Raw genomic sequence first — 14554 nt, forward strand, 5'->3', positions numbered from 1 at the left:
TCATATATTTCTCACAGCACAGTGGACTGGACAGATAGGCAAAGAGAAATGGCTCATTGTTCATCACCATTTATGCTAACAGCTAAAACACATGTGTATCAGATAGTGGAGTGCCTCAAATATCAAAATCCTCTGGGCAGCGGTGGTCATGGCTGCAGTACTTCAAAGGCAGCAGCACTGACGGGCAGTCACCAAGCTAGATAACGAGCTAATTCAACTCAGAAGCTTGCTGTGCACAACTCACTGTGGGAGCTGCCTAAAGTAAGGGACCTAAGATACCATTTCTGTGGTGAAATTCACCCTTCTTGATCGATAAGTTTTTATCTTTGTGGTTTTTCTTAACACAAAGAATACATCATGGAATGCCAGCATAGTATGAGACAACAAGGGGAGATGCTGTTACAGAAGAACAGCATGTATAAATAAAATTATGTATAAGATTTTAGTAGAGAATTAACATTTTCACAAGGAAGAGAATTTGAGGATTTTACAAGTATGTCCATATAGGCTCACCAAATATGTTCCTAATACTAGAGAGATTTATCTGTAATCATCTTGAGATGGAAATTAAAACTTTATTCTACCTTTACATTACCCCCCTGCATAGCTGGTACATTCACGATAAAATGACAAGTCTCAGTACTCCACCAAGCAAACTCTTGTTTTTGTTACAGTGAGCAGAATTTGATTTTTAAGTCATACCTATTTTCCATCTGATTTTTTTCCTGTCAGAACACACTTCTCTTACTGTGTGCTTTTAAGTGCTATAGCAGCAATTTATGGTATTTATTAGTCTAATATGCAATTACTGATACAGAACTTCACTGTCTTCTCTTTAAAAAAAACTTCTGGAAGAAATTCATCATGTTTTCTCAATAACAGCAAACCACAAGATGTTCCTACTCCTCTTTTACAAAATAAGAATAACATTTAGCCATGAATCTTCAAACAAATTTTGCTTTGTTGTATAGGAAACGATATCTGGAATAGCTGATTGATCGCAAGCAGACATGTATTATTTGTGGAGAATAACTAAAATAAAAATGTAAAGATACCTTAGCATTTTTCCTGTTTCTCCTCTTTCAGTATTTAGTCTTTGGAAATATCTTTTACCTAGCCTAGAAGGAAGTCCTAGATCTATAAATACTTAATCTGAAAAGTCAGTTTCCATCTTCATTTTCCATACTTAGTGGTAACATGCCCGTGATGTCCTAGTATACATGGACATATTATTGTGCTATAGAGAATCAGTGACAGAGGTACCAGTTAGTCTTTTTTTTTTTTTAATTAAAGCATAGCAGCATCATTCCTTTGCATCCCTGGATGTGCTTGGCTCTTTTAGTTCAATGAACCCAACATGTCCCCTCCACTTATCAAAATTTAATGAAAGGAAAGATGGTTTACAGCTACCACAGTAAGTTTCTAAGCTCTTTGATTCATTGCTGAACTACTGCTCAGTTGAGACCAATCCTAAACTCTAATTCTGAGCATACAGCTCCATATTTTCAAACAGGGAATGAGTGTTCAAACTGACAAGCCTTGTAAAGTGACTGTCTCATAATGTAGTGCCTAATTTTATTTGACAGCTCCCTGGTTTACAGTTGAAGTGAAGGCACACATTTAAAGACAATTATTTCATTTTCTGGCCTATATTAAATCTGAGTCTCTATTACAGTAGTATATTCATGCCTCTACAGTTTAGATGATGTCACCAATTTATTGTAAACCCTTATCTAGCTTCATAATTTTATAACAGTAAAACAAATCTGCTTGGGCCTGATAGCAGCCATTATTTTTTCCTGGCAAGTCTTTTCCATCAGAAAAAAAATGAGCTAACTAGCTGTTTAAGGATCATGCTTTCTTTTTTTTTTTTAATGCAATCCTCTCTGCCTTTTACCCATTCAAGAAGAAAATCACTTTGGTACAGTTTAGAATGGTTTCTCAAGGTTAGCACTATTGACATTTTTTTTTAATTGAGGCAAAACACATAATGTAGGCAAAAAAAATTCATATAACATAAAATTGACCATTTTGAAGTGTACAGTTCAGTGGCATTTAATACATTCACAGTGTTGTGCAGCTGTCTAGTACCAAAACATTTTTATCACCTCTAAGGGAGACCCTGTACCCATTAAGCAATCAGTCTCTATTTCTCCCGCTCCCTAGGCCATGGCAACCTGTGATCTGATCTCTATGAATTTACCTATTCTAGATATTTCATATAAATGGAATAATAAAATATGTGCCCCTTTGTGCCTGGCTTTTTTCACTAGCATAATTTTTTTTTTTAGTTTTATCCATTGTTGTATTAGTACTTTATTCCTTTTTGTGGCTGAGTAATATTCCATTGTATGAATATACTACATTTTGCTTATGCATGCATCAGGTGGTGGACGTTTAGGTCCTTCCCACCTTTTGGCTATTGTAAATGGTGCTGCTATAAGCCTTGATGTACAAATTTTTGTTTAACTATCGTTCTCAATTCTTTGGGGCATGTATGTAGGAGTGAATACTGACATTTTGGGCCAGATAAGTCTTTGTTGTGGGGGGCTGTCCTCTGCACTGTAAGATGTTCAGCAGCATCCTTGGCCTCTCCCCACTAAATGCCAGTGGCACCTACCCCTCCAAGTTGTAACAACCAAAAATGTATCAAGACACTGCCTAATGTTCCCTGAGATGCAAAATTATCCAAGATTGAAAACCACTGATTTAAGAAAAGAACCCACTGATTGAGAATAAAGGAAAGGAAATTTTTAGAGATAAGCCATAATTAACATATTATGATGTTTTTCATAGAAATAATTTGAGTCTAAAGAAGAGGATTAGAGTCAGCCCTCTGTATCTGTGGGTTCCACATCCATGGGTTTAACCAAGTGTGGATCAAAAATATTGGAAAAAAGCAAAAATTCCAGAAAGTTCAAAAAAGTGAGACTTGAATTTGCTGTGTGTCAGCAACTCTTTACATACCACTTACATTGTATTTATAAGTATTTATGTAGCATTTACATTGTATTAGGTATTATAAGTAATGTTGAGATGATTTATAGTATATGTAAGGATGTACATAGGTTATATGCAGATTCTGCGCCATTTCACATAAGGGACTTGAGCGCCTATGGAATTTGGTATCCATAGGGGGTCCTGGAATGAATCCCCCATAGCTACTGAGGGACAAAGGTATATGGTTGTCGACAGAAATCATCAATAAGCCAATCTATGATAGGAATAGAAAGCTGAGCCAAACTAAGCATTATAGCCCAGGAGACAGCCTCTCAGATAACTCTGAGGAACTACTCTGGAGTAGCATGATTTTCAGCACAGCTTTGTATCTTGTTGGAACAAAGAACATCAAAGAAGTCAGGGATCCATTTCTTCAAGGTTTCAAACAACAGCAGCAAGTCAGCACGTACACAGGAAGTCAGTATGACCCTGGTACCTGGGAAGGGAGTCTTATCAAAGGTTCCGACCAGCATTGGTGACCCAGGAAGGGAGTTGTTTAATCTTATCTTTTAACATGGACATTCTTTATTTCAGGTCAGTGCACCCTGTAAGGATTAAAGCAGGTGTACAAAGTATGTTTCATAGGCCATAAACAGGCTGTTTTATTTAGCATAATATTCAAGTTAAATCATGTATCAGCCGGAATGACTTCCTCATACCTGAGTATGTGAAAATTTCTTCCATTTATGGTTCTAGAAACTGAGGTGTAGTCCTGGTCCTATAATCAAGAAGCTGTGTCCTTGGATAGGTCACTTAACCTCTGGATGTCAGTTTCTTGTCAGTAAAATAAAGCGATTGAGATGGATCAGTGGTTTCTGGTGTGCTCAGTGAAGCCCACAGCTTTTCTAAAGGGGTCCCTGAGAGGACCCACTGTGAGAGAAGGGACCCCTTTAGACAACAGAGTACTCCTGGTATACAGTACCTCCCCTGCAGATGGAGCAAGCAAAAGTTCGAATACTATTATCATTTCTAGAACCAATTCACCTATAAACAACATTGACTTCAGCAAAAAAATCATTTCTGAAAATCATGTGCTAATTACAAAGACACTAATTTGTCAGTGAGACTCCATTTCTTAAATCCATTACACTCTGCTGTTGTGCACAGAAGAGGAAGATAGCAGAATACTATCTGAACAGCCACCTCTGAAATGAAGCTTTTTGATTAAATGTCGTATGTATTCTAATAGGACAATTATCTGCTCCTAGAGTCTAGATTACAGCTAACTAGCACATAGATAATATCATACTATGTTGATAGCTTGTAAGGCATTCACTGTAACATAGAGTTATGTATATAAAACCATATTTCTTATTTGCTGACTCTATCTACCTGTCTTTCTTCCCATTAAATGGTGATTATTAGTTGTAGTTGTTTCCATATTCTTCCACACGGGACAGAATTGTAACCAGTGTAAATAGGACCATAAACTACAAAGTGTTATGGTTGTAACAACTGTAAACTCTAAGACAAATGATATCGTGACAGATAGTAGTTGAGGCACTAGTGATAGGAGAAATACTCATCTTTGAAATTCCACCGTTTTGGCGATTCTACCTGACTGTGTGCTTAATTTTGTGCAAATTAGACCATTTTCTAAGTCCATATTTATTTGTTTCCTGTGGGTAAGGCACAGCCCGTAGTCCATAAATGTCATGTGTTACATTTAAATCAATTGTTGTAAATTGCTAGTAACTTGATTATTCTTATCTACCATTTCATGAAGAATTCTTTTTGATAAGGAGGAGTTATAAATTGTAGAATCCCTTCGAAGAAAGTTTGGCCTTTTGCCTTCCTTTGTGGGAGATTCTAGTACATCATTTCTATCTCATTATTCCTTATGAAGCATAAAATCATTAGACAAGAGACATCTGAATATATGATGTAAAATTTGGCTTTTAAGAAAACCATGTTGTGTTAGTAAGACTCACTCTGGGGGAGAACCATTTTTTGTTGTTTTTAAAGAATATTGTCTTTATAGACGTACATTACCTCTTTTGTCTTCTCTCTTATAGAAATCCATTTCTGGCATTTTCTCCACACTTATTCCCGGAAACCTGCCTGTTATATCATTTAGCATTTCATTGCATACCTCTGTTAGCACAAAGAGATCTTTTTTTAAAGTCTTAGGTCATGATCATAACCACTACATTGTCCTTAGGGAGCAGGTTCAGGGTATTAAAGATATTAATAACAGTTATTTCTTCTCTCAAACCCTGAGACTCCCCACTTTCACTAGCTCAATCCTGTAACTTCAAATTTTTTTAAAGTATCTCAGTTCTTGAATGGATTTCAGCTTCCTAATTTCCTGTGAAAATATATACTACATGGAATACTAACTAAGGTATAAGTTAATTTCAACCTGTTTGGGCACATGAGCACCACCATATAGTAAATTCTGAATTGTAAACCTACCTGCTGTGAAAAAATTAATCTTTAATTTCCACAAATAGGTTACAGTGGTGAAATGCAATTGGGAAATACTCTAGTTTTTCCACCTCCCTAAGTAATAGGAAGATGATCCAAATATCATTTTGTTATTTTGCATAATTTTGTGTTTTAGTAAGTGAAATGCCACTTTAGAATTCTAGTGAGACCTGTTTTTCTAGGGAAAGTTATGCCCAGTAGTCTGTGATAAGAAATACCTATTTAATATCCATTTCAGCAGAAAGAACCCTGAAGTCACTGTATGCATGCACAACTGAGTAAATGATAGCATCAAAATAGCTTAGAAGCAAGAAAACAAGGAATTATGAGTGTGACACTTCATAGGATTATTTTTTAGTAGTATATAAATCTGAGCACAGGATTGGATGGGGAGGGTGTCTTGTGGATTTTTGCTTCTTGTTTGCTTTTATTGTTGGTTTAGGGGATGGTGGTTGCTTAGCTGAAAAATAGTATATTCATTTCCCAAAAGAATTTGGATAGGATACAGTACTCCCACTTAAAACTTTTTCCAACTGTAAAATTTCACAATTACAACTGAAAGGATCTAAGGAATCATATACATACAGTGTCTTAGCTTCACAGATTAGGAGACAGGCCCAAGTAAATTAAGCAACAAATGCAGAATCTTGCAGTCAGTTTAGTGCCAGAGCTGGACAAGAATCCACATACTTGACTACAAATTCAAGACCTTTTCACTGTACCACACTCTTCTCTTCTCCCGCAGTTTCATTTGTCTCTGTACAGGGTTGGTGAAAGTGGTGAATGGATATGGTCTTTCTTAGACGTCAACAAGATAGTCTGAAAAGGCAGTTTTCACATGACAAACAGAAGGCTCAAATAAGTGGATAGCTTACCATCTTCTGCAGCGTTTTATGAGAAATTCACAACTAAACAATATATTAGAGATTTATTCAGAAGAGAAAAACTGTTTCGCGGTTAGCGTGTGGGCTCATTATGGTTTCATTCTCTGGTACAGCAACATTTACACAACACTGTCTAGGAACAAAATTTCCATCTGAAAAAATACATTTTGCCGATTGCTGATGCTGACCTTTTTAATTTGTTTTAAAAAGTTTTTTAAAACCTATTTTTAGGGAAATAGTTCTAAAATAGATCATGTAACTTACTGCCTTCCTAAACAGTATCATGAACATCATTTGGTCCTTTCTTGGTGACTCAGGTTCACCATTCTGAATATAATCATTGCCACTTAACAGCTTTCGGAGCTGTCAGTGTGAGTGGGGTTAGAACCTACTCTAAATAACCCTCAGTGGGTTATTTATCTCTATCGCTTTACCTCTTTATCGTCTATCTCCCTTTTCCCTTGTTTTCAGAGTAATCAGCTTTCACTTCTTGTTGCTGTCAGTTTGTGGATCTAGTTCTGCCCACCCCTAGTTCCTTCTACTTCTCAGCTTTAATGTGCAGTTAGGCTTTCAAGCCTTATAGCCAGGATGAAGGTTAAATACATTGATCCTTGATTAGTCTGAGGGAGCTGGGGCGTCCCCGTAGGTAAAACATAAGATAAGTTATAATGCATGACCCTGATCATCTTTTGTTTCTGAGTTTATGAGACTGGGTTTATCTGAGTAATTTTTGCATCAATATTGACTAGCTATCTGAACTATCAAATAACCCACATTAATAGAAAATAATTTAGTGTATTTTGTTATAGCTACTCATTCAGGATTCTCTAAACATATATATCATGTGTATAATTTTCATTTCTTAATCTGTCCTTAAAAGCTTCTTTGTAATCTATTGTTAAAATCCTAATGATAGGCTATCAACATAAACTTGACCGAAATTGAATAGAAGTAAGCATATAAGATATGTTAAAGGATGCTTCTTAGTGACTTTCTTACAAAATCAAGTCCTTCTAAATAAGGAACAGAAATAGTCCTTAAATCACATTCTGAAGAATTTCTGAAATTTTTAAAGTTAATGATATCTCCAAAATATTTATAAATCATTCGTAAAGTATATTGTAGCCACTATTCAACATTAGATAATTGAAAGGACCTATGAGATTCTCACAAGGCTTTAATAATGGCCAAAGGTATGGTGCTGCAGGAGAAAGATGGCTCCTAAGGCCATTTTTAGTCACACAAGACATGCTTTGTTTTCTGATTGTGAACCTGCAAGATAAGTTTGATCTCCAGGGAGCCTAGGCACAAGGTTACTGAGATTTGATACCCAGTGGTCATATAGCTGAAAGTAGGCTACATACCATCAGTGCAGACTATCAATCTATACATTTGCAATAAACAGTGTAGGCAAGCTGGTAGAGCGCCTAAGGGAGTTTTAGGCTTTAAACAGCACTTTATAAAGCTAGTACATTTCATCCCAAACTTGACCAAGGGGACCAGACTTCCAGGCATCGCTGGAATTAAATAGGCAAACTCACTGCTAGTTAACCCTTTCCTTGATCATTTATTCTTTATTTTCTATGCATTTTTTTTATCATCTTGATAAATCTCTTGTTTTTCCCTTCATGGAATAACTGCCAGCATGACATTGACAAGTCAGACCATTGTTTATTGAGCTCCATTCTTCCGCAAGCTCTGAGCAAAGCACTTTTGTCCATTACCTCATTTATAACTATGAGGTTGGTGCTGTTATTCCAGTTTTACAGATGAGGAAGGAAAGCTCAGGGTTTTTGCTTTCCTCACGTAGCTGTTTGCTCTAACAGCTCTCTTTCTTACTTTCTAAATGTGTAACTGATGTTTACCACTTAACAAACTTGGGATGCCAATGAGATTACGTTTGTTACTCAAATGAATCAGCCGCAGCCCCTGGTAATACAAGAATGTCTTTCTTCCTTCCCTGACCAACCCTGTTCCCGTGGGAAATTCAAGAACTCTGGGGTTGCACGTTAGGTCTAGGGCAGCACACCCTGCCTCTGGCACTGGGGAAAGATAATGGAGTGCTGGATACATTCGTAGAAAGTCTCTATTCTCTCTTGCTCTTGGCGCTCTCGCTGCCACTGCCAGCATATAGTGTTACCTCAAAACCAGGGCGCCCAAGCCAGGCTTTCCAGTACTCGGAACAGTTCCAAGGACAGTAGAGGAGTCACTTTAGTCACTGAGGCATAGGTTGCCCTGGCTGGGCTGGCAGTAATTTCCAGCAGTGCTGGGACAAGAGGAGGGCACCTTTCTACTCCGCATTTCACTCACCTGTGCTCACTCCATAGTCTAGCAGGCCTGACTGCCCAGTGCTGCAGCTTTCTAGTGCCCTTGTTGTTGCAATTTTCATCTCCCTAGCCCTTCCCCAGGCAAGTTGCCAGAACCGAAGTGGATAATTAAGGGCGAGCTTAGGATAACCCTATGGCTGAGTGATGTGACTGGCTGCTGTAGGGGAGTACACTGTATTCTTTTCCTGCCAGTTGTTGTCAGGGCCACAATAACCCATTTGACAGGTTTTAGTAACTTTAAACTGTCAAAAGGGATGTTGGTTTCCTTCCTTGGAGAAGGAACTTCCCAGTCCCTTGAAGCTTGGTGTCCCAGATGGATTTGGGAGAGCAGTGGCAAGACTCCATCAGTCTCCAGACCCCCTAGATCAGAGTTTTCCAAACTTTCTAGTTTACAGTGCCCTTAGTTGTTGCAGTGCTCTGTTTTCATAGTAGCCATAGACCAAAAGAAATACCTAATAGTTCCATTTATTAAATAATTAGGTCCAGACAGTTTAATAGGTGTGTGTGTGTGTGTGTGTATCTATCTATCTCCAGACAGCTTGGTGGCCATCTGAAGAAATAATACAGGCATACCTCCTTTTATTGTGCTTCACTTTATTGTGCTTTGCATTATTGTGTTTTTTACAAATTGAAGGTTTGTAGCAATCCCATGCTGTCAGGTGATAGCATTTTTTTTTAGCAGTAAAGAATTTTTTAAATTAAGGTATATATGTAGTTTTTGTTAAGACAACACTATTGTACACTCAGTAGGCTATAGTACAGTGTAAACATAAATTTTGTATGCACTGGGAAACCAAAAAATTCGTGTGACTCACTTTGTTTCAGTATTTCTATCTTAAAAAGATATGCAGTTACTAATGGGGATGTGTGTACCTGTTGGGCACTGCACAACTTCTCGAATCTTCACACTCCTCAAACACAGCACTTGTTTTCTTTAATCACTAGCCGAAAATCCGGCTTCCCAAAGAAAAGGAATGTAGAACTATCGAATGATGAAACCGTGAATTACCTTAAGGTAATAGTTTGTGTGATGTCTAAACAGATGTTGAGTATCAACGCATTTCCTCCCAAAATGTAAAATACCCCGCACATCCTCCATGAATTTGCTGCAGTGCCCTGGGGAGCCAAGGTGCTGGTTCCTTGCAAAGCCAAAGGGCATCTGGCTCGACCCTCTTCCCACAGCAGTAAGTTTCCAGCTACTCCTCTACATACTATTAGGGGAAGTCAGTGGTTCTTTCAAAACAACAAAAAGAAATTGTGCTTCAAGGGGGGCATAAATAGGAGGATTCTACAAATTTCAAAAAAAATAGTTCCTCTTGCTAAAAGATATTCAGGTGCTGTCTCACTAGCAACTTTGCTGTAAATATATTTATTTCACAATCTTACATTAAGTTTGCGGTGCTACTACATAATTAGAGGCGAGGTCCATGGCTTCCCAGCTTCTAGTTGTTCAGTTTTCAGGTTTCTCCCATTCTACCTTTTCCTTTGTTGTTCACTTAGTGAATCTTGTTCTGTACCAAGTTCTTTCCCAGGTATTATTAAAGAGGTTGGATCAAAGTATTAATAATATATGGGCTGTGCTCTCAAGAAGCTTATAGTCTTGAGGGGGAACCAGATAGCCATACCAAAAATTATAATACAGTTTAGTTAATTGCTGTAATTGAAGTATACATAAATACTGAGCAGCTACAGCAGCTCTGTCTAATGGAGTGGGGAGTAGACTCGAGGGTTTTAGAGGATGTTACATCTGAATGGAATAGGCGTTTCCTAGGTAGGGGAAATATTAGGTACAAAATTATGGAGGCATATGAGTCTATTTGGAGAATGGTAAGATTTGATTTAACTAAAGAATAAGATACATGATAGGTGTAGTGGCCAGAGAAGTCACCCAATAGCCATATCTTTCACATCTGTCCCTTTCTTTCCTTTCCTATTGCCACCATTCTAATGCATGATCTCATTATTTCTTAACCTGGTCCATTGTAAGTAGCCTTTTTCCTGGCCTTTATCCCTCCATGTTCTCCTCATCCTACCCCCGAATCTGTTGTACATACATATTTTTTTAGGTTATTCTCCACAAAGTATCAGTCTAAAATCTTGAATGCTCTCAAAGAGTTTAAATATCTTAGCCTAACATTAAGTGCCTCCATGACATGGCTACTGGCCCCTTTCTGGTTTCCTTTCCCTCTCTTCCTCTTTTGAATGTTGTACTCTGGCCCTACTGACCAGCTCACTGTTCCTTATCTATGGCCCTTAGTTTATTCCGTTCCAGGCCCTCAATCACTGTTTTGTTTCCCTAGGATGTGCTTCCTCACCATCTTTGAATGTCCCAGCACTGCCAATGTTTAAAAGGCCAGCCCAAATACACTTTTCATGAGCCCGTCTCCAGGTCCCTCTCTCACCCCCAAACACACGTACCCAGGAGAAATATGCCTGCCTTCTGACCTTAAAGAGCAACTACCTTGTTCCATCTTGCATTAGTGTTCTTTGTGTATCTCTTTTATCTTCATTATCTCTCGCACTGAAGAACCTTGAGGGCAAAGGCCATCTCCTACATATCTTTGTGACTTGTCATGATCTCATTGTACATAGTCTATGTTTGGCAAATATGTCCTAAGGAAAAGAATTTTGTTCACTTAAAAGAAAAATGTAAAGATTCACAACTTTAAATAATGGCTCTGTTAGTGAATTCAGACCCAAGATGAGAGAACTGATTAGATAATTGGAGTAGAGATTTTCCAAGTGGGCTGTTAATTTGCAGGCCTTATCATCTGCTGTTTTTCAGTGAACGTATGGACATTACTTCACCTGGATAAAATTTTTAGCACTAAAATATAAGTTTTAGTATCCTGCAATGAATTGAAAGAATATAGCTATATATTTTGGTTTAAGTTAGTTCTTTAGGGAGTTACTTGCAAAGCCATCTTACTTCATTATTTTTATTTTCTTTTGCAAAGAAAGCATGGGTGAGAGGTATTTATGTCGAAATTAAGAAAAAGTAGTTACATTTTTTGAATTAATACACTTATTTTGTTATTGTATATGTTTATCAGCCTTAGAGTTTAAATATTTTCTTTAGTAAGGGTGTTTACTAACTGAATCTAAAGAAATCAGTTTAGGTTTTTCTTTATTTCCTTTAATGAGAAAAGAACACGTTTGAAATACACCTCAGTGTTGTGTTCTCAGAGTAAATTTACATTCTGTATACTTGTCACATTATGTTGTCTCTGATGTAGGCATACACATGATTCTGGACAGCTGTGGGCTAACTCACAATTTGAGGAGGAGGAGGCAGAGGGAAGTGGTCAGCTTTAGTTTCAAACATCACTGCTTTAGTTTTAGAAGTCCAAACACAAGTCCTTGCATCATAGAAATTGCCCACTGTTTTAGGAAGAAATAGTCTGATCTTATTGTATAGGTTCAAGCTGCTATCTTCCCTTTTATTTTGTTTCTACATTGAAGGAATCCTAATTTTGGCATCACCCATTAGCTTTCCAAATTACTTTGATGAGGCCTGGCAAATAACCTGCCACAGCTTCCTATTCCCTAATATATGACAGACACAACTAATCTGTAGCAGTATCTTTCCTACTGGTTGGATTCTTACTCAGCTGGTATCTTCTAATTGAGATAAAATCTACTTGCCAGCTTATTCCATTTAGAGTTCTCAATTTACATCATTTTGCCTCCCAGTACAAGAAATAATCTGAAGGTGTCTGTGGAATGCTCTTATTTGATTGGACTGGGATTAGAAGAGCTGTGTCTTGCTATATATTACCTTATAGTTGTTAAACCTCCTGAATTAGCCTACTTTCTGGTTTCAAGAGTTAGCTGCTTTCCTTGACTCCCTTTTCCATAGAGATAGCATATAACATTTTCTCTTAGGAGAATTTAGGTTTTTTCCCTCTTAAAAGCTTAAAATATATTATTGATTGGTTTATTTTCAAGAAAAATCTCACAAAAGCCAAGGATATATTAGACTTTATTGACATGTCTCTTGTGTTTAAAAACAAGGAAGGCAATCCTGATCAGTTTTGTACTTTTCAGACCACACTCAGTATAGGATACAGTATTTTCTGAGATGCAGAGACTCCTGTCTGTTTTATGTGGCCAACAGATGAAGGAGCTAGGCATGTTTATCCTAGAAAAGAGGAGCCTTAAGGAAAATCAGTTACTGTCTTCCTGTATTAGTTGGCCTATTATATGGAAGAGAATTATTTGTCATTGGCATAAATAAGACCAATGGCTAGGAAGTTGTTAATTCAGTGAAATGTTTTCTAAAGAAAGGCTCCATAGTCAAGTAAATACGGTAAATACTGTGTCATGTTCCTTTCCTGGAAATTTACAAATACATTAAATATGTGTAAAAGGCCCTAAAAAGTCATGCAGTAGAAGATGTTTTTAAATGTGTTAATCCCAGCATTCCATACACACCTTCCTCAGTACTAGTTTTCTAAGCAGCTCACATTTGAGTATTGGTTTCAAACTGCGGTAGTGGGACCAGCAGTCCCAGCAGTGCCTGGAGACTTACGAGAAGTGCGGCTCCTTGGCCCTGCCTCAGACCTGCAGCGTCAGAAACTCTAGGAGGCAGGCCCAGCAGTATGTGTGACAGTAAGCCCAGCGGGGGATTCCGATGCTGCAGAACGGTGAAAAGCACTGATAGAAAATTCCAGTGTTACTCTCCAATTCTGCAGCACCTTTTTATTTTTTATTTTTTAAGATTTCTTCGAATGATAATTGATGACTGTGTGATTCATTTTTATAGATGGGCACCCTTCTGAGGTACAGGAGGAAGGAAGCACTTCTGGAAGGTCAACTAGTTTTCAGTGTAGCCATGTAACTGTTATCCACTGGATATTTTTAAGAATCCTAAGTAATGAATCCGTATCTTCTATCAAGTGAAATATACATTTCATAAATGAGGTTAACCTTAAATTCATTGCTATTGTTGCCCTTTTTAAAAGAGCACTTACTGTTTTTTACTTCAAAAGATCGTTTGCATGAGGACTTTTTTTTTTTAAAACATCCTGAAGGATCTGTAATGTGCCGTCCCTCATGTTAGAAGTCTTTAAGATTAGGGAATTTTCTAATTTCTTTGGATTAGCAAAGGTTAAATTCTGGTAGCATTCTGTTTATCTCTCCAGACAGGCATGACACTTTAAGAAAAATGTAATTGAAGTGTAGTTTAAAATGAATCTGTATGTAAAAATAAAAACAATTTCTCATGAGTATGCATATAACTGTTGCCTTATTTTACTGGGTATCATAAATGTGCATTTTGAATGTTTATATAAAATGCCTCTATAAGTCGTGCAGAAGAATCTTTTTCTGAAGGACATTGAAATGGGTTGAATATATTAAAGTGTCATGATATATTTAACTTATGTGCATGTAGAACAAAATTATTATTAATACTCCTTCGAATAAATTAGGGCCAAATTTATCTTAATTTCTTCATATTTTGTCATCTTGTCTTTTTATACAACTAAGGGTCTCTGGGCTTCTAGAAGGTCAATTGGAGTTTTATTTCTTTTGAGGGAGGGGGACAAAGACTGACGGTCCAGAGGCTGGATTTTGGTTTGGCTGCTGCTGTCTGACAGCAGAATGCCAGGGGCTCCTCCTGCAGTAACAAGTCTGAGTGCTGCTATCAGTATTATGCTATATTTAAACCCCCATGGTTGGCAGGAATGTGCTAATGTCTGGAGATAACGTAGTTAATCATGTCACTGTCCCTGCCCAGGGCGACTGCTACTGAAAGGACATCCTCACATGAGGAGGAGAACAGCAGATGTGGTTTAGAGCCGAGCGTTTCGTCACTGAGCCAGGGAAGAGGTGTAGGATGTTGGCTCTGTTTTCTAAAGAGCGTCTAGCAGATTTCACCTTGCATAGTAACTTTCTACATGTCTTTTTAATTAT

At 37.5% G+C, this 14554-nt stretch overlaps 1 protein-coding gene across 4 annotated transcripts in view; it reads left to right on the plus strand.

Annotated features, from left to right (window-relative positions):
• The window catches only part of PRRG1 (proline rich and Gla domain 1), a 103379-nt gene that overhangs the window by 48431 nt on the left and 40394 nt on the right, over nt 1-14554 (plus strand). The gene's annotated exons all lie outside the window — the stretch shown is intronic.

Source organism: Camelus bactrianus, chromosome X, assembly GCF_048773025.1.
Source record: "Camelus bactrianus isolate YW-2024 breed Bactrian camel chromosome X, ASM4877302v1, whole genome shotgun sequence".
Classification (NCBI taxonomy): Eukaryota; Metazoa; Chordata; class Mammalia; order Artiodactyla; family Camelidae; genus Camelus; species Camelus bactrianus.